At 41.2% G+C, this 16256-nt stretch overlaps 1 protein-coding gene across 1 annotated transcript in view; it reads right to left on the bottom strand.

Annotated features, from left to right (window-relative positions):
• Positions 1-16256, bottom strand: part of ROR1 (receptor tyrosine kinase like orphan receptor 1) — a 174802-nt gene that overhangs the window by 157465 nt on the left and 1081 nt on the right. The window lies entirely within an intron of this gene.

The following is a 16256-nucleotide window of genomic DNA, read 5'->3' as shown; positions in this document are numbered from 1 at the left end:
CCTCCTGTTTCTGCTGGAGTCAACAGGGTTTTACCACTGATATCACCACCACTGAGATTTAGACTATAAAAGTAGTAGAGAAAGGAGCCTGTCCCTTACCAGGCGTTTGTACACATCCTGAACCGGGGCATTAATCTTGCCTAGGCCCTGCAGATGCAATACACAATAAAAACAAATATTATTCTTTAACAAATTTGATTCTCATCTTCATTTCTCTTTATTACCCTGCTATGGCAACCCTTTTCCTCTGCCAGCTCCTTCAAAGTACTATGCTATTTAGAGTCAGAAATGACATGGACTTGCAAGCCAGGAGAGGAATAGGAGGTAGCCAGCACGTTAGCCAGAACAGTTCAATCAGCAGGAATAGCAGCAGCAGAATTTCCACACCTAAGGGATAAGAACACTACCCTTCACATTTTTGCCAATACTAAGATAGTGACAACCGTAGCGTTATTTCCTAATAGTCTTTTTTAAGTGATGCCATGCACTTTACCTATTTGTTAATGAAAACATTGCTACATTCCCTGTAAATAGTCTAAAGTTGCAGGTATAGAGTACTTCCCCCCCACCTAATAGTGCTACCTGGTATTTTTGCACGGTAAGGCCTCTGTTACACAGGTGGGTAAGCTTTATTATCCTACTTCACACAGACTGGGACAGAGACAAATTGTTGCAGAGTAAGTCAATGGCCAACCTGAAGGGGGACAGCAATCTCTGCAGGGCAGCCTCCTCTCAGGTCAGCAGACAGCTCTCTGGAATACAGACAACTTGCAGGAGAAACAGTTTGTGGGATCAAGCCCACTAAGCAAGTTCCTCCCAGTAATCAAAATCATAGGGAAATAACTGCTTGAAAAAAAAAATTCCTGTTTCCCTAAGAAACACTTCCAGGATAGATTGAAGATTCACAGATAGTGATTATCTACATAGGACCTATATATTTTTAAACCTCACATATAGTTCTGTGTACTTATATAAAACTAAGAATTTTACATGTACTTACGTCAGCAAACAAGAAAGACACCTCTACTTCACTACTTTTATTGCTCCTTCCCTTCTTTCTCTCCCACCACACAAGCTGGGTTGACACCCTTGAAAAATGTAACCAGTTACACCATTAACCTGGCATGTAATGAATTATTTGCATCTTTTAGATTTATGTTCTGCATAAGTCATTTGACTTGTGAGCAGAAAAATAAGCGAAGAAGAAGCAGCATATTTGCAAGTGGCAGGAAAAGCAGCAGCTGGGATGCAGCCTTAAAAAGTCTCTCCGAGATCTCCGATGCCCCAGGACATCACTAACCACTGGTCAGGTCTCACTTTCAAGTCTCACTCTTGTAAGTGAAAAACAACTCAAAACTCTCACTTACTTAGGCCCTGATCCAGAAAGGCACTCAAGCGAGTAGCTAGCTTTAAACACAAAACTAGTCCCATTTAAATCAACTGGACGTCACGACTGTTTACAGTTACAATATATGTTTAAGTGCTTTGCTGGATGGGGGCCTTAAGCAGAGCTTGTTATTTAACACTTTCTTCAAGGTATCTTGCCGGTTTCTTGTGCCTCAACAAACTTCATCTATTTTCCATCTACTGCATCTCCTGTTGTTTCTTAAACAAACACAGATGTCCCCAGTCTGAACACTTCAGATTCTGCCACCGCAGTAATCTAGGAACCGGCAGATATTAAATTAAGGGCAAGTTACTGTTTTCAAAGTTTTCCTCAAGATGAGAATAAATTGGCAACATTCCCTGTCAACAGAAGAAAAAAGGCAAACGCGGGCAGTGGGGCAAAGGGAGATGATAGGAAAGGGGAAAACCAAACCAGCCCTGCAGAGGAGGTAACAGCTTGAGGCATTTTTCCTCACCGCAGCAATTGCCTCTGTAAGAAGATTAGCAGGAGTTCTCACTTCTTCCTGTAGCTGATAAAGCACCAGAACTTGCCATAGGACTTGCCTGCTGAGAAGGACCAGAGCCATCTGCAGCAACACCACGTGGAACAGCCTTTTTCAACACCAGCAGAGCATTTCCAGCATCGGTTTGCACAGAAGGGCTTCTCCACTAGTCTCTCCGTGCACTATCTGGTACAAAGACTCATTGGCGGAGTGCCCAGCCCAGGATGACGGACCAGGGATGCACAAAGACACATCCCGGTCGGATGGGGCATCATCACAGCAGATGAAGCCAAGAAGCGCTGGCAGCTCCTCGGCCTCTTCTCCTCCCAGCTCTTCCACCGCAAAGAAACTAATCGCATGGACAGCAATGGAATTATTTATGTAATCAAAGGGAACATCTTCTTTTAAATCAGAGCTGAAGAAACTGCTTCAACAGACCTCAAAACAGCCAGCAGGGGATCACTTTGAAAAAACAAGACTCACAAGGACCGTGAAAAAAAAACCACACTGGAGAACAGAGATTAGAAAAGAGGAAAGAAACAGCATGAAGAGGAAGAAGTATCGTGTGCTCAGCTAACTGCACCTCTTAATTAAAAGAATACAACTCTGGCTCAGTGAATTAATGTTACTGCACATCCCTGCTATAAGACACTTTCTTTTTTTTTTTTAAAGGGACACATTCCTGTTCTTCAAAATGCTGAAGGATTTGCATTCATCTGGCTACAGTATGTTACAGAACCAAAGACATTACAAAAAGATAATCTCTAGAAAGCCTGTGCTGTTATTCATATATTGAAACATAAGTAAGATATTATTGGTTTGGAAGCTGTCAAGACAGTTCTCTTTGTGTGCTGCAACAGAAGTCAGGAGGAGACATTATCCAGCCCCTATGAAAGGCTTCCATTGGACATTGGGAAAATCAAAGGCCAGAAATCTTTTGGGGTGTTGACATTACTCTTCTAAACTGAATCATTACAAGTGGAGTTCCCATTCCCATAAAGCTAATTTTATTTGAGATATAAAGCTTCTTCTAATATAAACAAAGTTTTTGAAAGAAAAATAGGTCAATCATTTTTAGCTGCCGTGCCCTACAGCGCTGCAGCTTTGTCATGCGCTAATACCATCACAGAGTTTGGGCACGTGAACATCTGTAATTCTGCTCCCCAGTACATTCTCCCCTGAAAAACTAAACTGGTACAGATGGATTTTTATTTTTTTTTAATAATCCCCGTCACTAAAAACTGGAAAAATAAGAAAAAGCACTGGAAAGTGCTTTGTCATTAGTGTGCCTGTATTGTATTAGACCAGACATGTCTCTGCTTGGAGACAAATTGATTGCATCTCTTGGTAAATCAGTCACACTGTGGAGAATATACCAATCACTCCCTAGATTAAAGAATAAGCATCTGCTTAGAAACACAGAACAACGGAAGAGCTGGCACCGCCACGTAACTTCATGGTACGTTATATTCCTCTGCTGTTCATCACGTGCACGTAAGAATTGAAGCACATTTCTAACACCAAATCAGGGTGTTCATTTAAAACTATAACTGCTCCATGCTTTTGGCACGTATAGAAAAAAACCTGCATTTAAATAGCTTTTTTAAAACAACGCATGCAACGTATGTCATGGAGCACTTATCAGTGACCACCGCTATCCATTCGTGATTTCTAAGAGCTACTCTTCCTTCCATCTACTCTTTATTAAGCAGCTCAGATGAGCGGGAAAGCCTTGCAGCGTGCTTGGAAAGTCAAGAAATTTGCAGTCTTCCTGAACTCCAAAGGAACTGGAAACTTTCAAATTATGGACTCTTCAACAAAGACAATTTATTACCAGCGTGGCTCACAGTCTGCATTTATTCTGCATTTACATCAGCGTAAGGAAGAACAGGTTTGGTCAAAATATCTTCCTGTGACTTCAAAGTTTCAATTAAGTAAAGCATATCCCAAAATTAAAGGGATGTTAATAGAAAACATCTAAGCAGTTATTCGCTGACACAAGAATACACTAAAACCCAAACAAAGCTCCAGGACTTTGAACTGCCAGTAGAAATGATTTGTCAGAGTAGGTCAATAGCGTAGCCCCAAAGTGCGCTCTGCTCCTCATAAAAGAATGTGAGTAAAAACGCAGCTGCACTCTGGATGAGATGATGCTTCCAAATACTCCTGGCATCTACCAAAGACAATAAAAATCACAAAGTTCAGTGTACACCGTTTCACCTCCAAATCTCAACAATCAACAGAGCTCCGTAAAAAAAAAAAAAACACACAGAACAAAAAAATAACATAAACCTCGCCCCGGAAAGCAGGCACTAACACTGAATTTCCAAACCTTCAGTGTTTGTGCTCCACTGGGATGACCCTCCTGTATTTTGTATCTTCAGACATACCGGTCTCCGGAGACAAGGGAGATGGAAACCCTAGAAACGCCTCGGATTAAAATTGGCCCAGGACAGAACCTGTTGGTGCAGGCCAGAAAAGGGCTGCCAGAACCTCGCCTGCCAGGTGCACCCCTTTTCCAGCACATTTTCACCTGGGCTTATATCCAAAATAAACCACTGAAGTCCCAAATCCCAAACATCAAAGATGAATGAACATAAAATATCCAGAATGTTTCCTAGTTTGGCTCCGACTAGTAAATTCTGCAGAACTCAAGCAAGGATCAAATCTTGTGCAACAGGAAAAAGACACTTTAAGCTGTCTTCCCTTTTGCTTCATCTGAACAAATGTTTGATAGATTCAGGCAAAACAGAAAAATCCTGAAGATTATGAAATCCTTTTTCTACATACACAAAAATCACTCATTTCAGAACTCTACAAAGTGATGAGAAAACTAGTAAAAGCCAAAGAAGCCACAAAGGAGACTAAACCCAGAGTTATTTCCCAATCAAGAGAGCTAATTTAGAAGCACAGCATTAAGCATTTCCTTTTTTATATTCTTATAGTCCTCCAAAATGTGAAAAGTAAGTTCACGCACAGAGAATTCCTATTACTCTCCTTGAACTGCACATGCAATTACTAAATATAGGCTTCAAGAACAAATATTGTCTCAAATAGCAACAGCTCTCATTAAATACTGAAAATGCTTTCCTGACACACAAACGGATTTAAAATTTGGAAACGAAGCCACTTATTTCAAGTCATTCATTCAGTCTGCAAAATATTTCTAGTGGAAATAGACGGTATCTTTCCATTAGGATTTCACTGTATTCTATACTATTTATTACTAGGCAAAGGAGATGCCTTTTAATTTCCTAGTATATATTTATTTAATTCTTAGGGAAAAAAAAGACAGGATATTATGGTTACGGTTGGTAGAGGGCATGAGAACATGTATATGGAACAAGAAGTGGAACCATTTGCGTTTGGCTGTTCATTTTAACCCCATTATGGTATGAAAGTCATGCAAAAGAGGTTGGATAATATTTTGTTTAGCGAAATCAAATACCCCCTGAGCAGATATTTTCCTGTATGCAAAGCATTTGCTTTCTCCCTTCCCCCAAACAGCTATGCCAGAATAGACGCTGTTTTCTCATATGGCAAGCGCTTTAAATGACAAGTCGTCTTTCATCCCTGAAAGCTGAGACACCGACACATCACAGTATGGACGGCACAGATCAAAACTATCCTGTCTCCCATGGCATTTGGTGCAGGAAGCAAAGGCAACACTATATTCTGCTTAAAGACAAAATCCAAAGTATTCAAATTTCACACGTTCTGCAGTGGACACTTAACATCTCTGGGAAAAGGGGCATCGGCAGAACTCCAGACTGTCACCATTTGTCAATTAGTTTGCCTTTGCTGCACAAAACCATCTCAGTGGTACCACCCCACACTCAAACAACACCAAAACGGACGGGAAATACTCAGGAGTTGTACCAGTGTAAAGGAGAAATGTGGCAAAACAGAACAGAACACCTCTTCCTTGTCTTTAAAGCCCCACGTGTCCTTTAAATCCCAACGAGGTCAACGGGAAGAACTACATTTCTCTGCTCTGCAGGATAAGATATCCTGGGACACTCGGCACTGAAATTGCTTTCTGTGAAAGGACTCCCCTTGTTCACTTGTAGGTGAAGTGTGCCTGGAAACAAACTATCAACAGTATTTTAAAATAAAATCATTTTTTTTTTAAATAGAAAAATAAGAAAAATATATCAAAGTAACTTTTCAATTCACTTTCTATGTCTATTAGTAGCAAGTACCATCATTAAGAGGAAGGAGTTCGTGCTAACTGCTTAAAGATGCATCTTTTAGGGCGATAACATCACACTCAAGGGGTGGGCTTGCACCACACATCATTTTCACATTGAAAGCAGCTCTATTTTATCCAAAAGTCCCAAGAAAAAGCTTAAAAAGTGATTCCACTGACGCTAAAATTAAGACAGATAAATCTTTTTGAATGGTTAGATAATTCACTTTTTACCCCTTATTTAAATAAAGCTGATATGCTGAATGGATTCAGATGCCTGTATTACTCAATATGCTACAGTTCAGAAGAAACAACTTAGAACCTGGGAATGCTATAGAACAAACAGAAATCTGGTGCTGTTATTTTTAACAAAAACACTGATCATTAGAAAAAAAAATATATATTTGTAAGGAAAAGATGCCACGAATCCAAGCTATTTCCGACACGACAGTACTTCGCATCACAGGTCCAGCCCAGCAGGCATTCTTTTATACGGGAAATATTTCAGCTGACTGAAAGCAATTGCCCGATAAATTTCCTAAAAGATACATTACGTGTATCCTTTAAAGGACTCTGGCAGAAAATCTGTCAGGCTCTGTGGCTCTGATTGACTATTTTAATCAGCGTTACTGAATGACTGAGCCCCGGAGGATCACAACCACTTGTAGGATCTTTAAGACAGCAAAACAAGTAGAGATCAAAAACTAGTATTTCCTTCCTGCACCTCAGTCATCCTCACCGTAATCACCAACCATCTCTGGTGTCAGTAATTTACAGTAAAAGTAAAGTAACAAATAGCAGGATAATATCAGGCCTTGATACCTGATGAAATGAAAGCTAAATTAGCACAATAATCCTTGAAGATCCTAAGTGCCTTCTCGAGGAGCCTGACACCAGCTTATACAGGCAAGGGGAGGAAAAAAAAGTGTATAAAATTAGCTTCAATGGGATAATGCCACAAAAGCAAAAGTAAGTTGAGCCTCCGTATCACCACATAGCTATCCTTTGCAATATTTCAAATGATTTTACAGTTCTTCTGACAGGTATGTACATAGACACCTCTCAGCAAATGACACTGGATATATACACGCTTAATCCCCTACTTGCAACGTCGAGACAGAATTCTTCCCCTTAGGCCTTTTCAGTTATTACAATTAGTCCATGTGAAGTTACCTTTGATAATCTTAGGAGATAATAACTGGCGGGGGGGGGGGAAGAGTGTAACAGAACATCCGACAATTACAGGGCTTGGGTAGGGGATTTCTGTAGAGCTGACAAAAAAAGAAAAGAAAAAAAACCTAATGTACAAAACCGTGATAGTGTTGCTCTCCCTGCTATGACCCTTGATGGATGGTCTCCGATGCCTGAGGCAACAGCTTCAGCCATTTACTGACACAACAGGACAAACCATGCCAGTGAAGACATTTTTTCCTTGAAAAAGGGGACTGCTCTTAGAGCTGCCCACAGATTTTTAAAGCTGGATGGGCCCATTATACCAGAAGTACATCGTGATAACAATAAAGCCAAAAATTTGCCCAGTGCTTCAGAGCTCCAAACCCAGAGTCTTCAGAATGGCCTCAAATGAAAGAACTGAAGATGCCCCATGAATGATGCCAGAGCAACCTTAGATGTTCAGGTTCCCTGAAATCCTTGTAAAGGTCCCACATTTACAGGAGTCTCTTCCACCTGCAGCCCTCACACAAGAGATTATATTACCTTATGACAAGGAAAAACTGTGAGTTTGCAGGTAGTCTCTCTTTCTTTATTAAACAAATTCTCTGAAAATTAACTTTACCTGGTATCGACACTGAGAGGACCTTTTTCCCCTTCCCCCAATACCAACTATCAACTTTTAAAATTTCCAAGGCAGATCAAAGAACTTCCCCAGAACTATTAGGACCTTCACAGATAAACAGATTTTGAAACCAGAGGGACAAGCGTGACCACTGCCAAATCTGGCTCCCCATTAAAACCAGTTCAGGAAGAAAGGAATGGGACAGTTAGCTTAATGCCCAGCCTAATCTGTCTTGCCCTGAATAGCACAATCAACAAAATAAAACAAAAGCAAATCAATCTTTGACATTCCCTGTAGATTTTCAGCCTGAAATGAAAAGAGGTGATCACAGAGCTCCTCATATCTGGACCAGGTTTGCTGCTATAAAAAGTAGGAGACCAAAGATCTGCACATAAAATATTCTCTAGTTTTGTGAGCCTTTTACTACTGCTCAGGGTTCACTACACAACACGTTGTAAGAGTCAGAAATATTCAGCAGGATTTAAAAGACGCGTGTGTGTTTTAAAAAAAATTTAAAAAAAAAAAAAAATCACAAGACCAGAATGTGAGACCATAAATCACATCCTACAAACGAACTCTCAAAGTGGCAGATGAGCTATCATCTACCCCTATATAATGAATGAAAATTAGAGGAGCATCTTTTGATCCCTGATGAATTACAATTTTGCTAAATATTAAGATTCCTCTACAGCGAGAAGATGCCTTTACAGCTTCTTCCCTCACCTGGGCCTCTTTCTGGAGAATTTACCGAGCAGTAGGTGCTAAAAGAAGCAAAATCCCTTCAACAGTTCTTGTTAGCTGGGCATCCGAAGACCTTCCTAAAGCTCTTTGCTGCACTAAAAATCTGGTTTATAGACATGTAATATACTGCGCATGTCGAGAAGAACATGTGTTTTTCAAAATATAGCAACATATCGTACACAGGAAAAATAAAGGGAGAGGATAAATACCGACAACATCCAACTGATGGCCCAGCAGTGGAACGACCCATAACTTATGAGAAACAGAGTCCAGAGCCACGATGGGCCTCGGCTCGCTCTGCTGGGGAAGGCACCGTGCTCCACTACTGCACGCACGAGAACGCAGTCTGTTATCCCACACCAGGTTTCAATTAGTCATCTCTTACTCAACTTCAGATTTACTTATTTAAAAGGATACAATTTTAACAATAAATCTCATGGACAGTGTTAATTAAAAGCTAAATCTTTCCCCGATCTGGACTTCCAAAGTCTATGAGAATGTTCACAGCCCATTTATTTATTCCAGCATTGTGTCAGTTATTAAATTACAGTAAATTAAAAACACAGTGACAGACCAATAGCTAAAATAAGTGAGGCTTGTTGCATCTCACAAAGGTTGCCAGACTTGGACTCTGACGGGCTGCCAAGAAAAGTGAATTTAGAAGTAAGAGGCCCTCAGTTCAAAGATGTCCTATCGAGAACACGAAGTGTTTCACCCTGAGAAGTGCCAGCAGCCCGGCACCCCCAAGTTAATTCTACCAGGCAAAGGGACCGTGCTCTCAAACCACAACTCCGGACCATTCAGAGCTGGAAAAAGCATCGGCAACACCACTGAGTTGCCCCACATATTAGAAGAGAAATCGATGAGGAGGCTCAAACCTTATGAGCATCCACAGCAGCTCGAAGGGGGCCAGCTTCGCACCAGCCAGCGCTGACATCCCGCTAATTAGAGCCAACACAACTCTCCTGCCCAGCAGTAGCAAAATGCACGCAATGCCCAGACGGGGCCTGAACAAAAGAAGAACCCACTTGGAAATTCAGATTTAATCATTGGCTGATAGTTACTTCTAAACTACCACATTTTCACTTCTAATTACCGGCTTCCCTCTCTGCCAGCTCCTCAGCTGTGGGATGGTACTAGCCCTCCAGGGCTACTCAGCTCTCAGGGGAGCTCTGGGCTTCTACTCTTCATAAAAAAGCAAAGGGCGCTCACAAAAAAAACTGGCAACCAATTTTTTTTTTTTCATTTGGAGAAGGGCTTTAAATGTAGGGAGAGAAAATAATTCAAGACACTAGAATAACAAGTCAGTGGCCAGAAGAAAAGATCCATCGAGTGTTATTCTGTGACCTTTTGAAAGCATTTAATGACATAAATCCCATTTCTCTGGCAATCGACTGGGAATTAAATGACCTCTTGTCATTTGGGGCAAAACACACTGAAAGCTCAATGTGGTGCTCTCTACACTCAGCTTGTTCTGGAGAAAGAGAGATGTCTCCATCATGCTGCAAATTTTCACTAAATTCACAGAGATAACGTATTCTTAAAAAAAAAAATAATCAAAACATATGGGATGAATAATTAACATATAAAATAAAATTAAAAACTAAAGCATACCGAATGCTTGTTACTTATACAGCACATCAAGTATTTCAGAGTAAACAAAACAATTACAAAGATACTTCCTTTTATTTGAAGCCAAGTTAATTTTGGAGAAGAGATGTTCAACTATGATAACTGACCTCTTACAGGAAAAACTGGGAGAGGCAAAAGCTGCTGTAAATAGAGTGTAGACTCCACAGCGCTCAAATATACAGTAGTTCTATAAAGGTGTCGCAGATGAGAGTGGAAGAGAAAGATGAGGTAACAGCAGTTTTGCAAAGAGGACTTCAATTGGTCAAAAAAGGATCTAATCTTAGTTCTAACACCAATTCTTTTTTTTGTCATCTGGCCAAGCTTCTGGCTTCTCCCACAGACCGCTCTGTGTACACAACTATACTGTTCTTTGGGGACAGAATTACCAAAACCGAATTCAACAGAAAGAAAACAAAACCCCTCTCTAAGTTACATACTCCACAAACGTATGTATTCTCAGCACCGAAGCACACAGTTTCTCTGAACGTTATGTGTTACTATGTTCTGTATCTACCACCCACAACGCGGACAATCTCAGGCAGGACATCACCCTTGCACCATTGATCCTTTAAAGTGTGGCTTAGCATCTTCAGGAGGGACCGTGCCACCTCCTTCAGAGGAGGACAAAATAGCCATCTCTTAGGCTGTGTCTCTAACATATCTTAACGCTGTGAATCTGGAAGTGCATATCCTTCCACAGATCATCTCAAGCTCTGAGGGTAAGAAAAGCATACCCTCATATATCTCCAGCCTCTGGAGGGAATGTGTGATGAAGTTATAAAGTTGCTGAACATTTTTTCCTTGCTTATCTCTGATCTTTCAATTTCCCATGGTCTGCTGCTGTGCTCCGACACAGAGCTTCACCACCCCGTCTCTTTCCCAGATCCGCGTGGAGCAGATGTTCAGACCTCTGCTGCAGATGGCGCAGAGCATCTGGGAATGGGACAGGAGTAGGCACAGCTCAGAGGAAAGGAGCAGGAGGTCACAGGAAGCCATCATGAGGTATCAGTTTCAACATATGACCTGGCCAGTTTGAAAAAAAAAAAAAAAAAAAACCTCCTAATAAAATGCAGGCTTCCACTAACTGCTTTCTCAAGAACTCACCTAGTTATGAAACTTTACCATCGCATACTGGGACAGCTGAGTCCTACCGTAAACCTAGTACCAAGTATCTGTCACTGAGTGAAAGCATGTCTTTGCACAACACAAGGCAGAACAGGGCATCAGCAGCAGTTATAAAAAACACACGACATCTGCACAAAGTTACCAGCACTTTTGCTCAAGCTCTTTAGGAGGAGTGTGTCCTGCCTCTACACATGGTGACTTGCCTCAATTGTTATATTTTTTTTAACCTTCCCTGAGATCTCCTTTCCCTTGGACGTTCCCAAAGCACCATGAGGACGCTCAGGCTTCTTGCCTCCAACATGACAACAGAAAGCCCCGGGTGGGTTAAGCCATGCCTGGATCAGCGCTACTGGACTGGCACGTAATTGTCCCAATCCAGACCACAGGGACGCACTGCCCAGACCTTGCCAACATCAGCGATACAGGATATTTCCTGCAAGAGGCAATTTTTTTGTTGTTCTTCAGTCCCCTGTGCTCTGCAGCACCTCACTGATCAAACACAACCAGAGCCTCTGTGCAGCCCTCTGAAGGGATTTTTGTTAAAAGAGGATATCAAGTACAATTACCCCGTGGAACTGGGTAGAAGTAACAAAGCAGGCTTGACCTAGGCTTTCTTCTGCTTTAGAGCCCATTTCATGCCTTCGGCATGAACTCCAGCTAATGACTTGTTGAAATACATTAGAGAAAGCCTCGCATTGTACACAGCACCGCAGAAACACAGTACTGGCCACACAATTAATTTACACCTCTCAGTTCCTCCGCAACGGCAGTGATGTGGCTTTCTCTTCCTGCTGGTGACCACTCTGTATTATTTTTCGGGAATCATATCTAACTAATCATCCTCCAAATTTGCATCCATCCCAGCAACAGGCACCGTGGGATTCATTTCACATGTCACTTGCCATTTCCTTCCATCTACCGCTCTGCAGATTTACTTGGAAACGGTGGCACTCCGACATCTCCACTCCAGGAGGAGATCCTAGAAAGCAATCTTCCTCACTACGGGATGCTGGCATGGAAGTACGCTGAGAAGCCTGTGTTATTACTTTCCCTCACCAAAGGGTTCCTTTCTAAAGCTACTTCTTTTTCCCAAGCTCTCTGACTTTGGCGGAGCAGCATTTTCAATATCACATTGCATTAGATTCCAAATATATACAAGTTCTTTTCATTTACATTATAATCCCAAGAGGACCTACAAGAACTTTACTATTAAATAACAGTAATATTTAGAGTTTTATTATTACATAACATACTAGTGGTACCTATTTAAGCTGAAATAATTCCATTTTTTTAACCTTCACAAAACTCACAGCCCTTCTATGCATGTTGTCATTTCAGCCCAATTAAAAGACATCAAACATGACCAAGCCTCTCAAATGGCGCACTCCAGACGAGGAGGGGGCAGTGACACTGCTTGTAAAGAGCCAGAAAAATTTACAACTTCTTCTGCAGCACCCGACCAAATGAAATTTTACACCAAATGTAATATTTCAGGAATTTTAGAGCGCTCTTCACTCATCATAAAGCATTTAAAACTGCAACCACCAAACCTACAGAAGCATCCTTCAGCTAACACCAGTATTTTGTTATCATTTCCAAAGAATCATAGACAACTGCTCTCATTACTTAATTTCACTATTGTTTTCATTTATAAATAAGCAGATTCGTTGACTTTCAATATCTCCACAATTAGAATGAAAAAGAAACCAGGGTGGAAGAAGCCCTACAAAGTCACTTAACTATTCAACTGCTGCCCACGCCCCAATCAACCCAAAATTTCTTTAAGCTCTGCTTTAGGGAGTCGGTTCCCCAGCTCTCCCAGTGCTGCACTACCCACACCACTGGAAACTGCTGCTTCCTACCATAAAACCAGATTCAGATTTCATATAAACCTTCCCTCTGCTTCCAAGCTCAACAGAATATTGTAAGACAACAGCCCCAGTTTGCTAATTTTTAAAAGCGGAAACTTGGATCAAAGATAGCGCCTTAACGATAAAATAATTTAATTTGGTATTCATTTAAGTGTCTCAATACGTGGGAGTCACTGTCACAAACTGCGTTATCACTGTCACACCTCTACCTACGCCCGGCTGGGTGTGAGACTTGCCAGCTTTGCCAAAACCTCAGGGTTTTTTGCTTCAGGGAGGAACTTCCTCAGGGAAGTACCAGCACCTGGATGCCTGCAGCAAGGCAAGAACATCCCACTGAAAGAGTAGATAAAACCCAGAACTTCACAGCTGAAAATAACCGCAGCTTATATCTGCCAATGTTTCTTAAGATACAAAATTTCAAAAAACGTGCACAATTGCATGAACGTAAAATTTGCAATTGAGGATTGACTTGAGATTTTTTCCCCCGGCTTGGAGATCAAAAAGTTTTGCACTTTTTATTTTGTATTAGTTAACTTTCTAGATATTTCTCACTTGCAGAACAATTGCTGTGTGGAAAGCAGCTGCATTTAGTTAGAGACTTTTTTTTTTTTTTTTAAAGAGTTTTCAACTCTGAGGTGCTCTCTTGAGTCTCAGAAGACGGCTGCATTTCTACATGTGTTTCCAAAGAGTGGTATCTAGTGTCACACCTCAGGGAAGCTTGCTTTTTTTTTTTTTCCCCTCCCCTTTGCCTAAATTTAAGTATTTGTATTTAAAATCCATACACAAGCTTTAAAACGCTCCCCTGCCCAATCCTATTTGCAATGCTTTAAGATCCTGCAGGTACATTATCAACAGAGCAGCTTCAGTAGACATTAATTATGGAAACAAAGAAATGATGTCCTGAAGATAATTTGCTGATACTTTGAGCAACTTTTGTCAAGAAATGCGAGACTACAATTATGGTTAAGTCAAACCGTGACATCTTCTCTCATCCTCTTATGGGCTTATGGCAACAAAAGCATTTTGTTTGTTTGTAAACTCATAAGTGGATACAGTCTGAAACAGCAGCCTGTTGACCTATGGACGAAACAATTAATCACTGGGGTATCAGAGGGACTAATCAAGAGCTGTGGAACTTTATCTCACAAGAGGCAACTTTCAAGGAAATCAACGGTACCCCCTATAATCTAAAGCATAATCTAGAGATCTGCAGTTTTACCATATGCTTTTAAAATGCTTTTATACTATTTGCGCTTATTCCATCGTAACTCCTCACAAAATTACACGATACAGAATAATAAAGCTGAAGTGGTAATACCCAGAGTCACATACTGCGAAAAATGAAAAAAATATCCAAGTTAGAGAGTTCCTGTTACCTACATTTGCGTTAACTTTGTGGTTTTACTCGGAACACTCGGGCCAGCCCGTGAGCACCCTTGGGAAGAGCACGCATTAAAGCCAGCATGAATGTCCAAAGGAAAATGTGCTTTTTGTTTTGTTTTGCTCTCTACAAGGAAAGGTCGCTGACAAAAAGGAAGCAGCAGGAGATGGGGAAAAAGTGAAGAGGAAAAGGCAAAAAAAGAGCTTTTGGAAGGTAACAGAGATAGAGAGTTTCGGTCACTTGACCCCAGAAGAGATATGACAATAGCTGTGCAGGTTGCTGGCCTCCAAGCAGATACACCTCTGACTTTGTCCTACTGAGCTGCATCAGCCTTACTTGCACGAGGCCGTTCGTGCACATCTGTATACGTTTACTGGATCAGCGTGTCAAACTGGGAAGTCTCTGGAGCAGGAGTCATGTCTTCTTCACAGATGTTTGGACCAAGCGCAGCACAACGAGGCTCTGATCCTTCTGGACCTCAGGGAACTGACAGCCCAGACTACCCTGCAATATTCTCATTGTGTGAGACCCTCAGATCTCGGACTCCCAGCCCATCTTTTCTGGTAGTAGAACTTAGGCTACTACCAGGGATGGACTTCCACTGCAGTCCTTATTTGACATGCCTGGAAAGAAAAAGGTCTTTTACTTATTTAGTGGCCCATACTCTTAGCTTTTTGAAAAACATGAGGGTAAAAGGGTAGGGATTGCAGGGTTCTGTATGGCTGGTTGGGTTTCTGTTGGAGCAACATCTATTCACCCAGACACTACAGTCACCTTAAAGAAATTTGTAAAACACTCTACAATAGGACTTTTGGGTTTTTGTTTAGTTAGAGCATTAGATGTTCAGGTTCCCTTATCCTTCTACAAAGCCTAGATCCTTAACAAGCTTGGGGGAAAACGTAGTATGTGGGTGTAACATAGGTGATAGATGTCTATCTATAAAAAAGTAAATAAATCACTTGATCTGGCCATGAGTCAACATTGTAAGCTTTTGCCAAAGATATCAGTTAAAATACAGGAAATATTTCACTGTGGAAAGTAATTGTGCACAATGACTATATTAATAGTCATACATAAAGGTGAATTCATATAATGAAAGGTACTTCCCAGCAGAATTCACAGTAAATAAAAATCTGCCAGTTTTGGACCCAACATGATCAGTTGCTTTATGTTCATAGGATTTCTTCCCCTCCAGGCTCTTTCAACCCCAGAAAATTTCATATTATAACCCTAAAGTTTTGAAAATCTGAAAAGCAGGAAAAAAAGATGGCCTGTCTTCCCCCCTCACCCCTCTCCTTTTAAAAATACGGCTATTTGTTAAGTACATACAGCATTCCCTGGAGACACTAGAAAATGAGATTTTTCCCATTGAGATACCATGGAGATTTCCTTCCCTAAGCTAGAACATCATCCAGCCATTGAATCTGCACCAGGAGACGCCTGCGTCCAACCGAGTCGCACTGCGATATCTGGAAGTCATTCCAGCAGATCCAGTACCTAACACACAGCTCCAGGTAACGGCACCATTAGGGACACACTGAAACAGGGAGAGAAATTCAGGCACAGGCATATGACAGGAGTATTCTATCTGTTAGCTACGACTGAATTTTTAAAGGCAGTTATCCTACAGTAT

The sequence above is a fragment of the Numenius arquata genome, chromosome 8 (assembly GCF_964106895.1).
Source record: "Numenius arquata chromosome 8, bNumArq3.hap1.1, whole genome shotgun sequence".
Classification (NCBI taxonomy): Eukaryota; Metazoa; Chordata; class Aves; order Charadriiformes; family Scolopacidae; genus Numenius; species Numenius arquata.
This window is presented reverse-complemented; position numbering and strand designations above follow the sequence as displayed.